Here is a 25,277-nt window from a genome sequence, read left to right as displayed (position 1 = left end):
CACTATATTACTAGATACACAGTTCTCCATAAACTGGTTAGAATAGGGGAATGTTTAGAAAAACACCAGAAAAAGCAAACACCAGCAGCACAAACATTGTGCTGTGATTCCATATGTCTACTTTTGCACAAATGCATTTGACAGGTAAGAGAATGTATTTGCACAGTCAGATGCACAGTCTGATGGAGGAGTTAGGTGGATTAGGGGCCTTCCTTGCTGAATACAGATTAGATGCATGCAAAAAAAAAAAAAGATTTTTAAAATGAAAAGGCAGGTTTTGGTGGGGGTGGTGGAGGGGTTCTCTGATTTGCAGGACAAAATAGTTTCTCCAAACAAAACTTTTTTATCAAGAGGACAACTTTTGCGGCAATAAGGTTGATATTTTATTGCTGCCACGGCAATAAAAAAATACCCGATTGCGTAAATTTATCAAATGAATATCGCTGGGGCTGCTGATCTGTAATAAGCTTCCTGGCATGGCAAGGGTTAACTCACCGCTTTGCTGTGCCTGCCTCTGCCGTTATGCGCATGTCATCCAATCAGGGCTGGATTAAGGGAAGGGAGGCCCCCGGGCTAAGGGTGCTGTGAGCCCCCCCCCCCACCCATTACCCTCCCTCACTCCCTGTAGTTCCGCGGCACACTGTAATCTCCTTACTGAGGAGATCTCGTGAGAGTGAGACTTTGGGGCATATTCAATTCTCAATGTTTTCTGGGGCGTTAAAACTGTTACCGCTATTACGGTAATAGTAAGCTGGATTTCAGCTCGTGGCTCAGGGAGCTGTGAGCTGAAATCCAGCGAGAAAACTACCGTAAAAAAGATTTTTGCCGTTTCCACCAACATTTGAATATGCCCCTATGACTCATAATCTCACTCTCACGAGATCTCCTCAGTAAGGAAATTACTGCACGCTGCGTAAGTACTACACTGACAGCAGGCAGCTAACAGCATAACATTTGCTGTTAGCTGCCTGCCATTCTCCTTGAACAGATGAAAGTCGTAGGCCGACCGCGACCCGATGAATGTTGGTGGTCCCCCCAGCTGCCCGAGGCCCCTGGGCTGTAGCCCCTTTAGCCCTATTGTTAATCCGGCTCTGCATCCAAAATGGCTATTGTGCTATTGGGCTATTGTGCATGTGCTTGTGACAGGCGTACATACATGTCCATGCTGGTCCGCCACAGCTACATTTATGGGAATACTCCCTTACTGTACTCGAGCTACGTTAATCCACATCTTTCCTCCCCTTTCTGTCTCTCCAGTCATAAGTAGGCACAAGTGTAAGATGAGTAGGTATGTAGCTATGTTGGTTAAGTGAGCTGCTGTGGTTTGCATGTAGTTGTTTCCGATACCCTATCATTTTGCCCCTTATAGGGGCGTCTTCAGGCATAATGCAAGTGTCGATCTCAGTGTCTTAGGCTTGTTATAAATCGAAGCCTTCATGGATAAAGACATTAGGTATGCGTCCTGATTGGCTGTATTCCTAAGTGTGCTGCTAATTGGTTGTGGTTAGTTTAAAAGGCTGGTCTCATTATGATCTGTGCTAATTGATCTATTTAATTAGTCCAAGGTGCAGCCAGCTTCCTTAATTGGCAGTTAAGTTGATGGTTTTAGTGTTTTATATTGCCCAACACAGTTCAAATGTCCATATCCAGCTGTGATTCAAATAAACCTAAGGCCTTGGCTGGCTCCACTGTTGTGATTCAGCTGTAGTGAGCGGGGGCTAGTTCAGTAGAGAAATGACACATGTGCACGAAGAACAACAAATCGTCACAACAAAACATTACACCATAAGTGTGTAGCTCACTGATAAGATACTGGTTGCAGTTCATTAGAGCTGAGTTTTGTTTAGTAATACAATAGCCCAACATGGTTCCAGTGTAAGTCTGGGTACACTCTGGAGAGTTTTCGTCCAATAATCGGGCAAATCAGCCGACATACAACTGTGTGGTCGGAAGTCGGGTCAGTGTGTATAGTGATACGATGGTCGAAAGTCTTTCCAAAGTGTCGATTGTCGGCTCGTTTGGTTGGTTCGCACTGTTTAATATTTTCCGACCAATCCACCTAACGATCATGTAGTGTGTATAACTTTCTAATCGATCAAAGTGCAACTGACGATAGTTCCTTGAGCTGCAACTCCTTTGGGGGCGTTTGTACATTAATTTCTGATACCTGTACCAGTCCCACATGGTGTTTTGTCCGCATGTCTCTCATTGTAATTAGGTGCTTCTAGCGGTAAAGCAATAGCAGGTGTCTATTGCATTAATGTGTACAGCATATGTCTGCCAGTTTAATTATAAACCTTTGTCAGTGTAGTCTTATAAAAAAAAACAATGTTTCATTTATATGTGTATTGCTTATGTCTGCCTCCTTAATTATAGCTATGTGTCACTTTATTGTACACTCAATACACATTAATTAAAGGGCAAAATATGTGTATTACATTTGTCTGCCTGCATAATTATAAACATTTTTGTATAGAACATATTTTTGTGTTTCCTATAGATGTGTTTAGATGTGTATTTATATATATTTTATACATGTGCTAATGAATGTATGCAGAAAACGTGTTCCCTTCTCTTTTTATGAGGTTTGGAGTGGGTACTATTGCACATGCTCTGCCCCTTACTTAAACTTCTTGGGAATATCGTTACATGGACCTCATAAGTCGTTTCAGTGTGTACAAGATTGTGTACAAGATTCAAATCTTTGCTCACGACAATATGGCGGTGAAAAGTCGCTGCCCGGACAGTCGATCTTTCGTTAATCGTCTAAAACGTGACTAGTGTGTGTGCATTAATCGTCCGAACGATCGGACCTTCGGTTGAAGGTAAAGTCGTTGAAGATAACACGTCTGTCGGAAAATTCTTCAGCGTGTACCTAGCCTAGGTGTGAGTAATCCAAGATGAGAGCGATATTATTTAAATAGCAAGAATTACAAAACACCGTTAGCGCTCAGTTCCAATGTAAGCCTGAGAGAATACCTATATCTAGCTACAGCTGAAGTGAAGGTACTAATGTTACAAATATTTGTAAGTACCAATAAAGTAGCAATAAATACCAATGTCCGGCTGTGGCTGAAGTGGAAAAATAAGACTTAAGGCAAGTGTCATAGGGGCACAACTCTGCATGCACTCATATACATGTACTATTTTCGTGGACATGCACAGTGCAAATTTTCGGAATTTACGCCGAGCAAACCGGTGTCAGTTCAACTCAGCATCAGACCCTTACTGTGCAAAAGGGGAATGTCACATCAAAAGTCCAACCTCCTAACTCTTTAGAATCACCCTTTTTAACTTTTCAATAGTTTTGCTAAAATAGCGCTTAGTTTTGTCTCATGTATGGCTTAAATCATTTATGGTAGTGAGAGGAAATTGTAACCATATTTTCTTGTTTGAAGCTTTGTTTTATACTGAGCAAAATGCACCGAGAAATGTGCTTCTCGATCAGAGCGCAACAGGAAGTGCCCATGGAAAGTAGAGGATGAGAACTGAGAACTGAGCTACTCCAGCTCTGCACTTATACAAGAATTAAGTCCCTTTTGTGCAGTGGAAATTACTGTGTGCCCTTCTGCACAGCACACCCTGGAAATTGTACTCTTTTCACATCCTTATTTTATTTCAATGATTTTGCTTCCCAAAGCGAACATTTGTTTTTGCACCGCTCCGCAGAAATAGGTGTTCTGATTATATTCGGATCATCCATTAGGCAACCTAGACTATTGCCTAAAGCCCATCGGGTACTGAGTGGCCAGGAGTACTGTACCCATTTTTGTGTTTTGGACAAATGGACAAGAAGGGAGCTCAATCCGGTATATTGCCTATGGCCCTATGTGGTCTAGCACCGATGCGTCTACCTTTAATCCACCCAGCTCCTCCCCTTTGCCGATGCAAATTTCTTTGAGTCTTATCTTATTCTAAGTTCAAACTCTTTGGAAACAAGGTGTACAATTCATGTATGCAACCCAATCCTCTTTTTTTTTTATTAAGAAAATTTAATTTTCAGCCTTTCACCATCCCTCTGTAATCAATAATTTGCATTGACTCATCCTGTGCTTAGCCTCATGAAAACGTTTAGGTGGCAGTACATCAAGCATTCCTTTACAAATGGTACGTTTATACTCTTCATTTGTAATGTAAATCTCATTATGTAAACTAAACCACTATGGCAGAACAACAAATAAATCACAAAATAAGAATCACATGTCAAAAAAATGATTGATGGAATATCTTTATCCTGATCTTGGATGTATGAAAATGATTATGTGACACCATAGAATTGCAATGAATGCAGCACTGGTTTAAAGCATCAGTGCTGTGTAGCAACAATGTGCTCTAATGGCAGTGACATCAGTAGGGACAAATTTATATGTAGTCATCATCATCATCATTTATTTATATAGCGCCACTAATTCAGCAGCGCTGTACAGAGAACTCATTCACATCAGTCCCTGCCCCATTGGAGCTTACAGTCTAAATTCCCGAATATATATGTGACAAGGGTCACACTTCCCTCCTGGTAGATTGCGGCTTATTGTGGCCACATTTGTCCAGTAAGTAAAATGTTGATCCTTTATTGGCTGGGAGTTTCCATACAGGATCTCATCAGAATATACTGGATTGCAGTGATTTTCAATGCTATAAAAGAAACAAAGGGAACTCTAACTACACATATGGGCAAGGGGAACCCTTACCTACTGTTAATAGATACTGGATTTAAATAGCTTGTATTTTCAGGTACTGATCTATTTTATCTGGGACTTAAGCAAAGTGCAGTATGCATTTAAAAAAATGGAATATATTCTGGCAGAACTATCGGGCCTAATTATCAATAGATAATGGTGATTTTCTAACTTATTGCAGTTATCACCAAATCTTATCAATTAAATAATAAAGTTTTGATTACAGTTTTGCTGGGCCAGTCCTGGAGGCTGTCCGCGTGCCTGACATGACTAGCTAGTTCGCTCATACGGAGTAGAACTGAAAGTCTATACTTGACATTGGTGATGACATCACCTTCATTATTAAATGTTTCAGATACTGGCTAGGACAGGATACTCTACGTGGCAAAAAAAATAAATGGTTAAAAATATTGAAAAAATAAATATTTTTACAATAATTGGCAGAAACCAACATTAGCCCCTTGATGGAACGAAACATAAAGAAGCCCGGAATTGAAAAACACCCATTTTCACCAGAGATGGGGCTTTTCTCTGTTTGATAAATAGACCCCGGATATGTGTAATTGTGCAATTGTACTCATTTGCTCTTTTTTGGCAAATTCTGAAAATTTTGCAGATTCTAATCTCTGCTTTATAATGGGTTCTATGCTATTATGTGCCCCAGGTCATTGCTGGAATAAGGAATGGGTAGAGATGTGTGCAGTTCTAGAGATTCTCTCTAGTTTTTATCTGGAAATAGATCTTCTAATACAAAACAACATAAGCGGTGTGGGGACACTTATTATAAACTGTCAGACGGCTCTAGAGTCCTGAATGATGGATTGCAAAGAGGAAAATATATATATGACTTTATTGAAAGGCTCTTGTGCGTAGTACAAAACACTTCCTGGAAATCTTACGGAGAAGATGTGCAATTAAGAAAAAAACAAAACAAAGGGTTATTTGAGGGGTCAACTCTTCTGTGTGTGCTTAGTTGTAACCTTGATAATCAACCTTTATGTATCTTTTGAGATTACTGACTAATGTGAAACTGCCTATAAACATGATGTATGTCTTCAGTCTGCTCTATATAATGTTTTATGTGTGTGTGCCCAAAATATCCATTGCCTATATACCAGTGATCAAGTCGTTTCGAGTCATATATCAAGGTCATGGATAATTTATATATCTGTCTTCCACACTGTCCGTGGTGCTGAACTAGTTTCCAGCTCTAATCTACATGATTACACCCCGTACCTTAGCCCATTGTTCCAATGACTTTAGAGCTAGAGAATGGATGTTCACCTTCACATTAGGGGTCTAATTTACAATAGAACCTCAACTTTGCGAGTTTTGCATACTCACAAAAATGCACCCATACAATGTCTCTGCGGCTGTATTTTGACTTGATAGTGTCACAAGCTGGGTAGTTCTGATGGTCTCACCTGCCAGTATCAGCGCTGCTACGTTGGGAGGCACGAAGTCTAACCACGCCTCAGGTCTTCACCAGGGATCCCCGAAAGGAGATTTGGGTTTAGCTGCTGAGATGTGCAGGTCGCGGCCCTCCCAGGTAGCTACCAGCGAGGTATGGTAAAAAATTGAAGTTGTGCAATCTAAGGTCAAAACCGAGCAGGCAAGATAAGGTACCAGAGGATAAGGCAAAGGAATAGTCAGGGAGCCAGAGGTCAAACCAGCAAATCAGGATGGGTCCAAGGGAGAATCCGAAGAGAGTAGTCAAATCCGAGTAGACATGTAAGTAAGGTATGAAAAGTAATGGAGCCTAGGGACTAGAAACTAGATACTCTGGTTTATATATATACTGCCCCTTGCTCATTGGTGGACGTGGGGTCGGCAGTAAGCTGATCTGACAGCCAACAGGAACTGCTGCCGGCGTCTCCATTGCCTAGCGTCGGAGACGCGATGTTCGGGTGCCCGAACTTCCTATAGTGGCTGGAAGTGGCGTCCCATTGCTAAGCAATTGCTAAGGACGGCCAGGCATCCGTCCCCGGCACCCTGTGAGTATGCGGGGACTGCGCCTGACAGATAGATACGTTAAAGGTACGTGCAATGAACTCTAGTGCATCAATATGTCTAGTGCAAAGGTTCAACTGTCGTCAGTATCAACTTGGAAACTAAGCAATATTGAGCAACAGACATGATTATGCAAGTAACAGCATTAATAAAAATGACAAATCACAATACTAGCCACCAACGTTGGCTACCGTGTGTTTAAGTTCCCTTTCTAGTCCCTGACTATACGACAAGAAACTGTAGTGATCAAACTGTGGCTAAACAGGTTTCATGTTGGCCATAAATTAGGTGTCTACTTAAAAACAGTAAGCAGTGGCGGAACCACCATTGGTACAGTAGTGCCGTGCACTAGAGAGCTATGGACACTGGTTCTCTCCTCCCAATTTCCCGGCACCGATGCCCACATCTCGCTAGTTCCGCCTCTGACAGTAAGTATAACGCTTGGTTTCCACTCGCAGGTTCTTCAGACTTATAAGGAAAGTCCATCTCCAGTTAATTTTATTATCTGGACAGATGTTTAGTCTTTTGCCATTAGATAGGACAACAGATCTACTGATTAGCAGATATCATTGGATCTAATGCTCAGACCTTAGTCTATTTACTGTTGTATACAAGGATAGTGGAAATGTACAAATCTGTCTGGAAAATAGAATTCTCTGAAACTGGACATAACCTTCAAGTTTTCCTCCGAAGACTTAAAGCACTTACAGCAATCCAAATTATATTCTGCCACTCTTCTGTTCTCAGAGGGCACTCAGGTACAGTATTTTGTAGTGACAACTTAATGCAGCAGCAGCCACAATGTGAAGATGATATTGTTAACTGACAATGAATGATGGGCAATAAGAACTGGAAGAATAGCTTTATATCTCTATTTCTGGGATTTACTAGAAATAATTTTTCACAAGAAGTTACTAGGATGCTGGTATGTGTAGACTCTTCCTCTGTATTGCAGTTCCAGGTGAAGCTGGAATTACAAAAATGCACTAACCACTCAAACAGGGGGGGAAGTTGGCAATTGACAATAAAAAAAGAAAACTACTTTTACATTATACAGTTAGGTTAAATAGCTGTACAAAAATTTTAATTGTCAATAACCCAAAAAAAAAGAAAGATTCCTGTAAGTGTAAATTTAGATACAGTACACTGTGTACATAACCACCAAGAGTTCTGGATTTCTTGGTCAGAAGAGGGTGGAGTTTAGCCATTTGGGTTTGTGACAGGAGCAAATGTGGGTGTGGCTTGGGATGCATGGGGTGTGGTCAAGGTTGTCGCTTTTATTTTGTCCTGGACTGTTGTGGGATGTGTGGAGGCCTAATGAATTGTTATGAGGTTTTAATATCAGCATGCCTGTAAATAGTTATTTGGATATGGTGTATAATTACACACTATTCCACTTACTTCATGTTAGCTCTTTTTATTGAGATGTTTAATTGAACATAAATGTAATTACATGACTTTGTTGTTAGGTGTATACATGTGAATGCTAGAGCATATAAAATGACAATTATTATCACCGGGTATGTACATAAATACTTTTGGCACTAGTAACATATTTTACTAATATTCTATGTGTAGATATTCACACAGATGGTGTGCAGTAACATATATGTAACCCCTGGACAGATAAGTCCCAGGGGTGTGATATTACAGGTTCACTCTCAGTTGGCGTGTTCACTGCTTCCACCCAGATCAGTAATCAGGGAGTGGGTGTGAATACCACCCTACTGTACCGATTTTGGCAGGGCAGTCACGACTTTAAGACTTTGTCCCACTGGGGGACTTGTTTATCTCACGTTGCACGGTATCTTCTCTGCACGCTAATAGTGCGTGCTGCAGCGTTAGCAGGAGAAGGGAGATTTCTACGGGGTAGTCTATTGCTCTACAGAGCTAGGCAGCCCTCTGGGGGATTGGTAAAGCCACCATTGTGACATGGCCAATTCCCCGATGCCCGATTCTGAAATGTTGGGAAGTATGGATATGTTACCCACCTGTCTAGGGCGGAGCTGGGAGAACCCCAGCCTGCCTTGTCCAACACCAATCAACAGTGCAAATATTAAAGGAGACACACCAAAACAATATATGTTTAATTAGTAGTTGGTACTAATAGAATACAGCAATAAGAGTAAGGTTAAACAACAGTGCAGTGTAACACACAATATACACATTGCATTTAGTTAATGTAAATATGATGCACTATGTTCTTACATAAATATGACCAATACATGCTAATATCTTAATAGTATAATAGCTTCACTAGTAGCTAAATGAATAGTAATAATGTGTGCAGATGACACAATAATGCAAAACCAGGCTCAATTGGATGTATATTTAATGCAACAATTTCAGAAGTGGCGAAACAACATAACAGGCATATCGACTTGTGAGCTCAGCTAAGCATATGTACAATTGTTGCGGCCGTTTAAATGTTGGTGCCTTTGTAGCTAAACCGATGTTCCTCATTCAAATTGTTAGGCAGGATAGTCATCAACTAGTATTAGCAATTCCATATATATTTCTTAATTGAACCCCCCTCACCCCGTTTTATGGAACTAGAGCAAGGTTTTGGATTATGACTTGTATAGAATGAACAGAAGTCTTTATTACAGTAAACAGTAGTGCTTAGTACTGATCCAGAGCAAAAATAAGTAGGAGACATGTGTATACTCCCCCAATATGCTCAAGCTGTGTCTGGATCTCTTGAGACCAAGCCTAGATTCTACGTCACACACCTAACTGGCCAAGTTCCCCCCTTTTTGGACACAAAATTGGGATTATCCAGTGAAATTCAGTATTACTAAGGTTATGGGATAAGTTGAGTACTGTAAGGGGGGTGTGCTAGGATTGGGTAGGGGATATACTGAGTGGTGGAAATGGAGTATATTCTGTGCTAGGGAATAGTTGAGTGTTGGATGGGTAATATTTAGTGCTGAGAGGGGATAGCTGTATGCTGGGATTCAGTGGGGTATATACTGAGTGCTTGCTGGGGGGTATTCTGAGTTCTAGGCGAGGGATATTTAAGTGCAGGCAGGGGATGCTGTATAACGAAGGGGTATGTTTAGATACCGGAGACTGAATAGTCAGATAACAAGTTAGAATAATTATGAAAAGGCCCAAAAGGTTATCCATAATTTCAACACATGCAAACTGTGAGAAGCGATTTCCACAATCATGTTTTTTTCTGTCCCTCTTGCAGATCTGCCCATATTACTAATAATGGTAATTAGAGACCTGTTCTGTCACTAGAGGCAGCTCTTTACTGTGCGCTCAAACTAGTAATTAGCACAGTGGTTCCAGGTACCCTGACATATCCACAAAGGGTTAATCTCTCTCTGCAAATATTTCATTTGACGTGCATAATAAAAAGGAGCTCAGTCACATTAACCCACTCAGGGATGGGAAACCATGTGCTGTTAGGGTTGGGAATATTCTGGGCTAGCTGAACATCTGGCGGTAGTAGTGCCAGGCTCCCATAGCTCTGTGTGTGTGTGTTTGGAGGTGATTGAGCCTGTTCCAAAACCCTAGTCCCAGCTTCACTTCTGCCAAGTGCCTGCTTTCGGCATGGATATTGTTTGAGACCCGCCATATGGGCCTGCGGAGAGCCTCGGGGTTGGATGAGGATATCTGGCAAAAGAAGGCATGGATGTCGGTGCCATGTTTAATTTGACTCCATATCTGTTTAATGCCAAGTGCGCGCTCTGGTGGCAGATGAGCCGGGGAAATGGTTTGATATGACAGTTGTGGAGATTTGTAGACGTCTTGTCTGCGTATATAAATATATGTGGATAATGAGTGTGTATTGTAGATCTATCTGGTATTTCTTTTTTCCCAATGTATCCAGACCTGTGACATAGCTTTGCTTCATTAGCAATTGCTATATGTAGTTTTCAAGAGCTTCCACAATTTAATATATGGTAACCTACAATAAGTATATTTAAAACCAACATTGCAGTCGGAGTCATTTACTTACCAAAAAGGAATGCAAATGAGCAGCACATTTAGCACTGCAAAAATGCTCCTATGATTCCGCCTAAAATGTAGACAGGTACATCTACATCTCCTGCTTTTGGGAACAGTCCCTATAAAATCACTCTGTAATTGTCATTAGATCCCTCTGTTCCTACATGGGACCTACACTTTATCCCAGTAAACATGTAATTGTCATTAGATCCCTCTGTTCCTACATGGGACCAACGCCTTAACCCAGTAAACATGTCATTGTCATTAGAGCCCTTTGTTCCTACATGGGACCCACAGTTTAACCCAGTAAACATGTCATTGTCATTAGATCCCTCTGTTCCTACATGGGACCTACACTTTATCCCAGTAAACATGTAATTGTCATTAGATCCCTCTGTTCCTACATGGGACCAACGCTTTAACCCAGTAAACATGTGATTGTCATTAGATCCCTTTGTTCCTACATGGGACCCACAGTTTAACCCAGTAAACATGTCATTGTCATTAGATCCCTCTGTTCCTACATGGGACCTACACTTTATCCCAGTAAACATGTAATTGTCATTAGATCCCTCTGTTCCTACATGGGACCAACGCCTTAACCCAGTAAACATGTCATTGTCATTAGAGCCCTCTTTTCCTGCGTAGGACCCACGCTTTAACCCAGTAAATATGTTACTGTTTTCAAGTCACTGATCCTGGCTGCACATAGGCATTCTCTAATACACAGAATCTTTTGACTCCAACCGTAGTTATGTTTGGCTTTTCTCCACTCTCTCTTCTGTCTTCACCTTTTTAAACCTTGGACTGCATCCAGCTCCTTGTCGGAAACGAGAGGATAGGCTGTTCATCTGAACCTGCTTGAGGTGGCCAGGGCATGGATTTTGGCTGCTGTCCTCTGTTGCAGATGGCAGATAAAAATAAGACTGGCAGTCATCTTTAGTCAGTCATTAGCAGTAGTTTTAGTGATATAGTAACATATAAACCTGCATGTCTTGCATGTGACAATATTATAACACACAAGTGATCTTTTGTTAAACTTGTAAATAATATCTGTAAAACAGTGAGTACTGATGTCATCACTTTAGTGTTCATTAATAAAATATGTGCATTATAAGGAAGAATTATTCCTTATTATAAATTATTACTGATATTAGATGTCACCCCGGATTTCTCTGACCTGTATAAATACACTTGGATTACAGATTTGTGCTTGTAAATCGTCACAGAGCACCTCAGTGACTCCTGATATGTATATAATTTACAATAGGGAATTAAATATACACTGATCAGCCACAACATTAAAACCACTGACAAGTGAAGTGAATAACATTGATTATCTCATTAAAATGTCACCTGTCAAGGGGTGGGATATATTAGGCAGCAAGTGAACAGTCAGTTCTTGAAGTTGATGTGTTAGAAGCAGGAAAAATGGGCAAGCGTAAAGATCTGAGCGACATTGACAAGGGCCAAGTTATAATGGCTAGACGTCTGGGTCAGTGCATCCTCAAAACTTCAGGGGGTAAATGTATTAAGTGCCGGTTTCTGTAAGTCGCCGCAAATCGGCGAGTTTGCAGTGAAAATTTAAAGCGACAGTGGCTTTTAAGGCGTTATTTTGGATTTAAAGCCATTGCCACTTTAAAACTTCAATTCAAAGTCGCCGATTTCTGGTGACTTCCAGAAATCGGCACTTAATACATTTACCCGCAGGTCTTGTGGGGTGTTCCCTGTATGCAGTGGTCCAAGGAAGGACAACCGGTGGACCAGATTAAGGATGCCCAAGGCTCATTGATGTATGCGGAGCGGAGGCTTGCCCATATGGTCCAATCCCACAAGAGCTACTGTAGCACAAATTGCTGAAAGTACATAGCAGCTTGTAAATGTCATCAGTACACTGTGGTCCTAGGCGGGACTGGCCCATTATCCATGTCACTGTCACTAATATACTGTGGTCCTAGGAAGGACTGGTCAATTATCCATGTCACTGTCATCAGTACACTGCGGTCCTAGGAAGGACTGGCCAATTATCTATGTCACTGTCATCAGCACACTGTGGTCCTAGGAAGGACTGGCCAATTATCCATGTCACTGTCATCTGTACACTGTGGTCCTAGGAAGGACTGGCCAATTATCCATGTCACTGTCATTAGTACACTGTGGTCCTAGGAAGGAATGGCCAATTATCCTTGTCACTGTCATTAGTACACTGTGGTCCTAGGAAGGACTGGCCAATTATCCATGTCACTGTCATCTGTACACTGTGGTCCTAGGAAGGACTGGCCAATTATCCATGTCACTGTCATTAGTACACTGTGGTCCTAGGAAGGAATGGCCAATTATCCTTGTCACTGTCATTAGTACACTGTGGTCCTAGGAAGGACTGGCCAATTATCCATGTCACTGTCATCTGTACACTGTGGTCCTAGGAAGGACTGGCCAATTATCCATGTCACTGTCATTAGTACACTGTGGTCCTAGGAAGGAATGGCCAATTATCCTTGTCACTGTCATCAGTACACTATGGTCCTACGAAGGACTGGCCAATTATCCATGTCACTGTCATCTGTACACTGTGGTCCTAGGAAGGACTGGCCAATTATCCATGTCACTGTCATTAGTACACTGTGGTCCTAGGAAGGAATGGCCAATTATCCTTGTCACTGTCATTAGTACACTGTGGTCCTAGGAAGGACTGGCCAATTATCCATGTCACTGTCATCTGTACACTGCGGTCCTAGGAAGGACTGGTCAATTATCCATGTCACTGTCATTAGTACACTGTAGTCCTAGGAAGGACTGGCCAATTATCCATGTCACTGTCATTAGTACACTGTGATCCTACGAAGGACTGGCCAATTATCCATGTCACTGTCATCGGTACACTGTGGTCCTACGAAGGACTGGCCAATAATCCATGTCACTGTCATTAGTACACTGTAGTCCTACGAAGGACTGGCCAATTATCCATGTCACTGTCATCAGTACACTATGGTCCTACGAAGGACTGGCCAATTATCCATGTCACTGTCATCAGTACACTGTGGTCCTACGAAGGACTGGCCAATTATCCATGTCACTGTCATCTGTACACTGTGGTCCTACGAAGGACTGGCCAATAATCCATGTCACTGTCATTAGTACACTGTGGTCCTAGGAAGGAATGGCCAGTTATCCTTGTCACTGTCATTAGTACACTGTGGTCCTAGGAAGGACTGGCCAATTATCCATGTCACTGTCATTAGTACACTGTGGTCCTAGGAAGGACTGGCCAATTATCCATGTCACTGTCATCGGTACACTGTGGTCCTAGGAAGGACTGGCCAATTATCATGTCACTGCAATTAGTCCATGTTGATGGAGTTTTTATCTTTCTTCAAATCCCTTTGAATGAGGATGTCTGGGTTAAACTGCATCTTTATGTAATGTCTTCACCTCTGTGTTTTTACAAGCAGACTGCAGGAACATTGGAAAACAATTAAATATTTATTTCTCAGGAGCAATAAATATGAGGGACATCTTGCTTACATGCCCGGCCTTTGAATTTGGAAACAGATTGCTCTGATTAACGAAGCAGCGATGGCCGTAAATGTTTTGATTTATTTATGGTAAGTTAAAATATCCTGTTGTGTTGAAAGTCAACTGAGTAGCGTCATACATTCTTCACAAAGCCAAGGCACAGTAAGCTATTGGATGCTTTAAATGTGGCCACTGTTTTATGTACAAGTCATCTAGCTGACAGAGACCCCTTATTATTATACAGGTTCTCCAGCCACTACAGTAATACTCCCACCTATAATGGAAATTATTTTTTATCTCTGTTTTCCTGGACAGTGATTCAAGGGAAGATTGAGCTTTGTAAAGACCTTGCACACCCATAGGTTTGCTGAATATACCCTGTAAGAAATAGAATTGACACATCTGTAGACCTGTGGTTCCAGGCTTTTTACGCTGTAATATGCTATATTTTACATCACGCTATAACGGAAATCCGTTTAACACATTACAGTGTATTCGAGCTGCATGGAAGTGGATCAGTATTGTATTCACCATCTGGGTAACTATAAATAAAAACTTAAGAACTACTATGGGACATGGGTGTTGGAGGTGGAGAGGAGACTGTGGGTCGGCATGAAGGACTAATATTATTTTGGCTTGAAAAACCACTTAAATAAATAAATAAATAATAGTAAACAATATAGCAATTTTCTATAAACACACAAACACATCACAACTGACACAATTAATGCTCATGCGGGGCAGCACGTGTCTTAGTGGTTAGCACTTCTGCCTCACAACACTGGGGTCATGAGTTCAATTCCCAACCATGGCCTTATCTGTGAGGAGTTTGTATGTTCTCCCCGTGTTTGTGTGGCTTTCCTCCAAGTGCTCCGGTTTCCTCCCACACTCCAAAAACATAATGGTAGGTTAATTGGGTGCTAAAAAATTGACCCTAGTCTGTGTGTGTGTGTTAGGGAATTTTAGACTGTAAGCTCCAATGGAGCAGGGACTGATGTGAATGAGTTCTCTGTACAGCGCTGCAGAATTAGTGGCGCTATATAAATAAATGGTGATGATGATGATGATGATGACCTCTCAATAAGGTCTCTGCTAACGCAGGAGCTCCACAATAAAAATAAGTGAGAATCAAAAACACAGAGGGTGCGCCTGTTGCATTGTAAATGGTCTGAATACAATATCTTTTGCTTAATTATGACATTTCTGATGTGTTATCCCCTTAATGGAAGATTTTGTCATGTTTTGTTTTTCCGAGGAGTGCAAAATGATGGATCATCTGACAAGAAGCTGGATGGATTTGGGCTTTTCTAGCTGGTTTAAATGAATTAATTTATGCAATTGAGTGGGTGAGACCAGAAATCGAATAGTTCTGGCGCCCAACATTGGGTCCGCAGTCTAGTACTGTCCATTTATGTGCTTGCACATATACTTGTTGGAATTCATTATATATGGATTATTTGTGCAGCATAGTTATGTGAAATAAGTACTTGTACAATGCATAAATTTATTTATTACACTGATGGGACTGGATTTGCACATATGGGGATGATGGTTTATAGAGTGGCACGTACGTTCATTCGTGCAGCGTAATTGGGCAGTTCAGATACAAATTGTTGCATTGTGCATGTGCACAAGTTGCACCAGTATTTTGACACTTGTGGCTACTTACGCATCGAGAGGCAGATCAGGGGCAACTGCAGTACAGTATGAGCGTGTAGATCAGGGGTCAGGGAACTTTTTGCCTTTTACCCCCAAATATATTTAGATACGTCGACGTTACCCCCTTGATTTGAAAGGAAAGAAATCATATATTATTAATTATTGGAATTCCAAATTTTATTGAATCTATTCAAAATTTCTTTGAAAGCTTCAACTTCAAAACTTCAGGTTTTGGAGAAATGATGTTGCTTCATTTTTGATACTAGAGCATCAATATTGGGGCATTTTGATGTCAGAGCAATTTGGATGAAATCTTCAGCGTCCAATCGTTTTCTCTGCTTTGTTTTTATAATCGTTAGAGTGGAAAATTCTTGTTCGCAAAGGTAGGTTGTTGCAAAAGGCAGCAACTTTTTGACTGCCATCTCGTGCAATTTTGAATGCCTTTGCAGCTGTTGACATTCAAAAATACGACAGATCTGCTTTGTTTTCAAATGCAATACGTGCTTCATTATTGCGTCGAAGCTCAAGAAGTGCCTCTGACAACCCCTGAGGCTCTTCTGGTACAACAGCAATTTCACATTTAAAGGGGTCTACAATCCAACTGACAGCATGTGAATCGGCAGCATTACCCCCAGGAATTTCATTTTTACCCCATTTGGGGTAATTTAACCCTGTTCTCTGACCACCGGTGTAGATGCAAGGTGAGCATGTTCCTTTGAGATTTGTCCTACTTTGGGTCAGGGGCGGATCCAGACTATTGGATCCGCCCCCCAAAAAAAAAAATTTGCCGGTCACACATGTATGCTAGATTTTAGGTTGCACATATCTTGCGTGTAAGTCAAAGTAAAGACGTGGAAAAAAGTATCTTTTATATTCAACAATAGCTCACCCCATGGCTCTATATATGTGCTCCATGACTTGTAGTCTGAGATAAGTCATTGCTGGTATATATAAATGTAAAGCACTGTCATTATGCTTTGTCGCTGGCTTGTTTGTCCCTCCACAGCTTCTGCAGCCTGTAAAGTTTAGTTTGCTATTTGAGCCACCAGGGCTCCCGTAGTTTGGTATAGCACATATATGGAGCCATGTTGTTTGTACTGATGCAGTGCATGTAGTATAAGAGCTTTCCTGTGCAGTCTGTCAGTATTAGTAATGGGGCGCTCTATAAAGCAGCACCAGGGACTTTGAGAAACTCTGTTTCGGTTTGAAAGATCAGAAGGAATTAACATTCATTACAAGGTACTTTATGCAATATAAAATGAAGGGCAGAGATGAAGTTTACTGCTGTGATAGCCTGATTAATTCACATTTACACTAAGTATTTATTCATAAGTGAAATTGCTTGAGAAACAGCTATAAAGTCCCAGGTGCTAAATTTCCTTTCACATGCCCACTTTATAGCGGGTTATAGAGAGGAGTTATATGGTGTAATAGGAAGACTTATAATTAATTATACGCAGTACTATGAGAGTTACAGGTAGGTTTCATATGGAGTAATATAAGTAGTATTAGGCATACCTCCCAGCTGTCCTGATTTCAACAGAACAGTACTGATTTTAGGGCTTTGTCCCGTTAGTGGGAACGTTGGGGGGAAGGAAGATATCCAATGGGCAGGATATCTCCTTACAGCGCTAGGCAGTCCTCTGGGGGCATGGCCACTCCCCCATTGTGATGTGGCCACACCTCCATTGTGGTGTGACCACACCCCCTATCCCGCTGCAGAGAACTGATATGTTGGATGGTATGGTATTAGGTAGTGGTTATATTGAGTACTTCAAGATGTTACTGGATGGAGTTTTATGGAGTAATAGCAGGAGTTAAAGGCGAGGTTTGAGGCCAACTGTCCATGTTTTTACAAGGACAGTTACAAGTTTTATTGCTTTGTCCCTTGAAGTGTACCTATTTTCCAAAGCTTAAAAATGGACAATACAGTTCCCCCTATACTGCATAATGAATGCAACTCTACGACTTTTATTTAGTAAGCCTTATGTGTTTAGTAGGTTATTAAGGTGAGCATTTAAAATGTTTATATTTTTAGCATTTAAAATGTTTAATATGTATTAACAGATGTTAAGTTTATACAAACTCCACACACTTAGGGCCCTGGATGGAATCAAAACCATGATCTAATTCTGTGAGGCCGCAATGTTGACCACTGTGCCAGCATGCTGGCCATATTTTAAGCAAAATACATTTTAACCAAGCTCAGCATACATGTGAGACCAGTATTGCACCAAACCCCACCTATACAGTACCGTACATGACATGCTTAGATGTTCCTACCCAGCAGCCAAGTGTAACTGGAAATTATTTTAAAAAGTTGGCAAGCATGGTTTATATGGAGTAATATAGTGGTTATACAGAGTAATTGATTGATTTATAGAGAGGCATTAAAGGGTCTATTAGGAGTAGCTTGAGGGTCATATTGTATGTAGTAATAGGAAGAATTATAAGAAGAGTTCATCATTCACAGATATTACTTATAATGTTATTTTTTAGGTTTTCTGCTAAAGATGTTTTATTTACGGTATTTTGATTAGTGGTATTTTCTACATAGACTTAATTTTACTCTAAAGGACTGGTTCACCGTAGTGGAGCATTGTTCCGGCACTACCACAGTTTATAGCTAGGCCTATACTTTGTGCCTTGCTCATTGGTAGGGGGACAAGTTGCTGGTTGCTCTCATTTTCATCTAGCTGATGGCATCTGGCACCTGATTTATTTATAGTATCCAAATGCTGTACACCAGCCACCAGAGAGTGGAGTTCTGCTGTGCACTAGCCATCAGAGAGTGGAGTTCTGCTGTACACTAGCCACCATAGAGTAGAGTTCTGCTCTACACTAGCCACCAGAGTGTGGAGTTCTGCTGTACACTAGCCACCAGAGAGTGGAGTTCTGCTGTACACTAGCCACCATAGAGTAGAGTTCTGCTCTACACTAGCCACCAGAGTGTGGAGTTCTGCTGTACACTAGCCACCAGAGAATGGAGTTCTGCTGTACACTAGCCACCAGAGAGTGGAGCTCTGCTGTACACTAGCCACCAGAGAGTGGAGTTCTGCTGTACACTAGCCACCAGAGAGTGGAGTTCTGCTGTACACTAGCCACCAGAGAGTGGAGTTCTACTGTACACTAGCCACCAAAGAGTGGAGTTCTGCTGTACACTAGCCACCAGAGAGTGGAGTTCTGGTGTACACTAGACACCAGAGAGTGGCGTTCTGCTGTACACTAGCCACCATAGAGTAGAGATCTGCTCTACACTAGCCACCAGAGTGTGGAGTTCTGCTGTACACTAGCCACCAGAGAGTGGAGTTCTACTGTACACTAGCCACCAGAGAGTGGAGTTCTGCTGTACACTAGCCACCAGAGAGTGGAGTTCTGCTGTACACTAGCCACCAGAGAGTGGAGTTCTGCTGTACAATAGCCACCAGAGAGTGGAGCTCTGCTGTACACTAGCCACCAGAGAGTGGTGCTCTGCTGTACACTAGCCACCAGAGAGTGGAGCTCTGCTGTACACTAGCCACCAGAGAGTGGAGCTCTGCTGTACACTAGCCACCAGAGAATGGAGCTCTGCTGTACACTAGCCACCAGAGAGTGGAGCTCTGATGTACACTAGCCACCAGAGAGTGGAGCTCTGCTGTACACTAGCCACCATAGAATAGAGTTCTGCTGTACACTAGCCACCAGAGTTTGGAGATCTGACATACACTACACTCCAAACGTGTCACGGTTGGCTTACAGGAAATTGATCCCTAGGCTCTGCTGAACATGGCTAAGCCCACCCACGGGCGCGGAGTCTAACAGACAGGTGGTTTTCACCAGGAACCCCAGCAAGGAGGTATGGTCTTAGCTGCACCAAGTCTGCAGGTCGCGGTCCCGTGAGTGAGTGTACAGCAGAACGATGTGGGGGAGCCAGGTGGATGGAGACGACAGTCCACAGATGAGTGGTATAAATACAGGCACAACAATAATATAGGCTGATGGTCAGCAGCCAATGAGTCACTAGGAGAATAGGTGCTCTGTGGTTTACAATGAGAGTACAGAGGCTGTCACTATGAAGTACTCTGGAGATGGTAATGGAAGTACTGGAGCAACAATAGTTCAACACAGCCAGAGGCTGAAGGCTGACTGGAGTGGTGGAGGTAACTCGTAGTAACAGCTGACAAGACCCAGATGAAATAGCAACTCTGAACGGTAGTGATGAGAGAACTGGAGCTGTCACAATAGAGTACACTGGAGATGGTAATAGAGGTACTAAAACAGCGATAGTTCAACACGGCCAGAGACTGAGAGTAAACTGGAGTTATGGAGGTAACTCGTAGGAACAGCTGATGAGTCACAGATGTAGTAGCGGCTCTGAGCGGTAGCGATGAGAGAACTGTCACAATGATGTACACTGGAGATGGTAATAGAGGTACTGGAGCAGCGATGGTTCAACACGGCCAGAGACTGAGAGCAGACTGGAGTTATGGAGGTAACTCGTAGGAACAGCTGATGAGTCACAGATGTAGTAGCGGCTCTGAGCGGTAGCGATGAGAGAACTGTCACAATGATGTACACTGGAGATGGTAATAGAGGTACTGGAGCAGCGATGGTTCAACACGGCCAGAGACTGAGAGCAGACTGGAGTTATGGAGGTAACTCGTGATAGCAGCTGATGAGTCACAGGTGTAGTAGCGGCTCTGGGTGGTAGCGATGAGAGAACTGAAGCTGTCGCGATGAAGTACACTGGAGATGGTAGTAGTAGTACTGGAACAGCGATGGTTCAACACGGCCAGAGACTGAGAGCAGACTGGAACACAGGCAAACCACGAGGAGAACAGGAACCAGAACCACAGGCTGCAGGAAGTGAGCTTGAAGAACAGGCATCAGACAGGTGAATCCAGGAGGTTTAAATAGTGATCCAGAAGTGCTTAGCCAATGAAAAAGAGGGAGGAGGTCCTGAAGTGCAATAGGCTTGCACCTGCACAGATCTGAATATAGCTGAATGAATGAACTTGAGAATGTCTGATGCTGGGACATGGCAGTTTCCAGATGAATGGACTGCAGGTAACGAGACAGGTACTATCTGTGAGACCGGAGCGTTACAAGACGCTGCAAGTCTGGTATGTACTAGGCAACATTGGTTGGATGTCTGATGTACACTAGAATCCATAGATTGGAGTTCTGCTGCACATTGATATACACTACACCCCAGAGGCTGCAAATTGGGTATATACTAGGCAACAGAGGACGGAGGTCTGCTGTAAACTAGCCACCAGAGCTTTTAATTCTGCTATACAGTAGCCACCAGAGATTTTAGGCCTGGTATACAGATATAGCAAGCATTTCATTTTCACCAGATGTCATATGCTGCCATTAATGTAACACGCAGTGGTGGTTTAGGGAAATGTATTGTGTCGTGATGTTGAGGTTAAGTTTTAATCACCTTTAGTAACATGCAGAACCATTTTTCTACCACCAGTAGTCATAATGAATGCCCTGGGAATCTCATTCACATGAATGGGAAAACTCAGTGATAAATAGATGTACATTAGTAAATAATTAAAACTAGGCAGAGTATCCCCACCCTAAAATCCATAATTAGCACCAACCTATTAAGCACAGGCATTTAACATACATTGGAAGGTGGTGCAAAACTGCATGCCCCTCAACCTGCAGTAGGCTGGCATCCCCTAGCTGAAAAGCACTGGGTCTCCTCTCAGCACTCCTGGGCTGTGGGTACCGAGATAAAAGGTAAATTATGGGACCCTGGAATGACAATTCTTCCAACCCCGGAGAAACACCAGACCATCATTATACTAACATATACTAAAAATAATAAAAAAAAAAACCTGAAACATGCGTTAAAACTATTTTCTTGAAAAGAAGGACTCTTGGGATCTTTTTTCAATAACTTTATTGCAAATAAAACCCTTCTTCCACAGCATAATTCAATTGGAAATCTTCCATGATGAAATCAGTGGAAATTAAATTTTGAAAAACAATATTGTACATGATGGCTACTATTCTCTACACAAACTGCCGGAGAATGCCAATGAACCACTTTCCACCGAGGCTTGTGATCGGCTAAGCAGTGAAGGCTTGTCCTTGTCATTTCAGTTAATTTATTGTGTGGTGGATGCTCGTCATTTAATATGTTTATTTTTATTTAAAAAAGATTACAAGATTCCCATTGGATTACAAGAAGTTTGAACAAAGAAGATTTATGATAAAGTAGTTAACCAGCGTGTTTCAAGTCTCTTTTACTTCAATTAAAAATAGGTTATCCCTTGTGTTAATGTCTTATTTACTCATTCATTATGAGAAAGCATATGCTTAGCAAAAAGGAAAATCAGTCTAGCGCTACCCACAGCAGTGAAAGATCCAAGAAGTTAAATTTGGAAGGCGCTGTAAATGTTAATACAGAAACTGCAAATTGATAAAGCAGCTTATTTTTGCAGCGATAGTAAATAAAAGAATTGTACTTATATTTAGATTAAAATACAAAAGCAGCGGGTAATTTAAAGACCCCCCCACACAGCAGAGACAAATATATAGGTTAAACTAGAAAGCCCTCATGCTGTGCTCGGGTTCTGTTGGTGTTTCTGTTCTTGGTTTGGACCCTGTTGCTAATCTGACTCTGCTTCCTCTTCCCGGATTGGCATCTTTGGATCATCTATTTTTTAACTCAGTTATTCCTGACTACCTGCTGCTTATTCCTTTGGTACCTGATCTGTCCGATTGGTATTGACAAGTGTGACGAACCGAGTTTGATAACGCCCTAACCAGTCTGTCCCTCGTTTCTCACAAATGTGAAGCCAGGTGGGTTATGGGTAGGGCTCAGGTTGCAGAATGAGGGGGATGGCCAATTATTATCCATTGTTCTCAATATGACTAGTTCAGACATTTTGTCTAGAACCCAGCAGGGGACCTTCTGTGCAAGTACAGCTCATCTCCACTCCCCCTCCAACCTTCTGATACAGCACCCACCAATGGTTAAGAAGGATAGATCAGGGAGAGAAAAACACTGTGGAAATTAAACCCTAGACACAAAGAACCACTCCAAGGGGGGAGGAGAAATTCATTCTGCGACTGTAAGCTGCAGGGTGGCTGGTTTTAGAGTTGCCGTTCTCTACCAGTGAAATACATCGGCAGATCCACGGATCATCAAGTCCAGATAACCAGGTGACTGTAACTCCTTAAGCTAGTGGGGTAAGGGACAGATAATGTGGTAAACCTGTCTGGCATTTATTTATTGTGTATACATAATATTCTAGGATTGTTTTTATTACAATAAATGTATTGCTTTACTTTCTAACTGCATTTGCCTGAGTGACTATACGAATCTTAGAAGGTACTGGGTAGGCTTCCCTGGCATAGGACGGCACCCGTGAGTGGCCAGCCAGCGTGAAGTGGGTAGCATTGGCTCAGATTAAACCGGTATCTTCACAACAAGGCTCATATACTATCCTAGATCTCCAGCTACATCGCTAGAACTGTCTCGGGGTTGCGTCCTCCACATTGCACACAGCAAAGCCCATACCTCCGTGCTGGAATTCCTGATGAATAACGGATGTCACGTAACTGAGTTTTGGATGGGCTACTTGCCAGTGTTGACACAGCTGAATGAGAAGCCTAGACAATGGGACGCACACGAAATGAAGAGGCAAGTGGCCATCCCTTAGATTGTACGCTCCTCTGAGCAGGGCCATCTCTCCTCCTGTTTCCACCACTTCTAACTCTGCTCTCCAGCTACTTAGCCCTCCTCCTCAAAGGTCCTCCACCCCACGTCCACTTTCGCTCCCTCCTCCCCCCTGGGGGTCCCCCTGTCTTCCGCGCCCCCCTTCTTGGGCCCCGTCGTTTTCGGATCCTCCCTCCCCCTTCCCCGCCCTCTCTAGCTGTGCATTGAGCGTACTGAGTTGCTGTGTTTACTGTACTGTGCTGTCTCCCATTGTGTTGTGATTTTGTTTGTCTCTGTGCGGCGCTGCGGATGCCTTGTGGCGCCTTATAAATAAATATTAATAATAATAATAATAATAATCCCTGCAGGAAAAGTGCGGGATGGCGCCTGACACCGGGGGTGTGTTAGACTTCTCGTCTCCTGGTTTAGTTGTGTCAATCTAGCAGGTACGCCCTCATTCTAGGTGATCAGCAGGACATAATATATTGGTAGGACGATTTATACTTTTAAAAGAAGATTATATAAACATCCACAGAACATCAAAAGAAAGGCATGGTATAGAAACTCCTAGAAGAGGCGATCTACTTTACCATTTAAGAAATAAGGAAACATACTGGATTTCCATATAACCACTATGTTATCAGATGGCTTTAATGAAGGTGTTGACATTAATTACAGTGATCAATAGGGTAAAATACTATATTGGTTTTTAAATTTATTTTTGATTTTTCTGGTAGTAAGGCTTTTTCCAACCCCTTAAAGGACCTGCCAGTTAAAGTTTTTAAAGGTATTGATTACTGAATTTAATAAATATATTACTTGTATGGTTTTACATTCCCTGGCTACAGACCTAATTTGCACAGGGTATTGTTAATTAACTAATTATCTGGTACCTGCAGTCTTTGGGCCTGAGTCATTAAGGAAAGTAAGGCAAAAAAAAGGAGTAAATCTTCTCTGGGACAAACCATGTTACAATACAAGGGGTGCAAATTAGTTTATTATTTTGCACATAAGTTATATACTGGCTGTTTTTTCATGTAGCACACAAATACTTGATAGCTTATTTGTACACTGAAATTTAAAGTTGATCTAGGACATGTCCTACCCAAACTATACATCTGTCCCCACATTTTAAATTTACCTCCCCCTCCAATGCAACATGGTTTTGCCCAAGTGCCAAGTTACTCCTTTTTTATGCTTTGCTCTCCTTAATGACTCAGGCCCAGAGGGCCTTATGGGGTGTTTATGGTTTTTTTGCCATTTAATATTGCTGATTTTTTTTTTACTTCAATAAATTTTTATTGAGTTTTGCAAAATTAAATGGGGTACAGAAAAAAAGAAAGGGTAACAACACAGTTGGAGGGACAAACCAAAGGGTAACAGAATAAAGGGGGGGGGGAGTCACTCAATTGGAACAGCGATCTTATAACATGCACGTAACTTTAAGAAACAGAAATAAGATATACACATTGGTCTTTCTCATAATACCCCAGATGGGGCCATATTAATACCTAGGTGGCTCAGATGACACACAGGCAGAACCTACTCATTAGGTTGGGGATCCTCTATGAGGGCTGTTGGGGAGGGAGGGGGTGAAATACTTGAGGCTACTCGTGCTCTGCCGGAGCCCTCTGTGTATTGCTGATTTTTTATCGTGTCTTAACCTTTACATAAAATAGTTTTTTTTAAATAGAATTGCATTGTGTTTTAATTACTCAATACTTATATTATTATTTGTGTTCTTTAATTGATAACTTTTCATGTTTCTGTGAACTTAAGGATGGTTATTAGTG

Source organism: Mixophyes fleayi, chromosome 9 (genome assembly GCF_038048845.1).
Source record: "Mixophyes fleayi isolate aMixFle1 chromosome 9, aMixFle1.hap1, whole genome shotgun sequence".
Lineage (NCBI taxonomy): Eukaryota > Metazoa > Chordata > Amphibia > Anura > Limnodynastidae > Mixophyes > Mixophyes fleayi.
Note: the sequence above shows the minus strand (reverse complement) of the source record.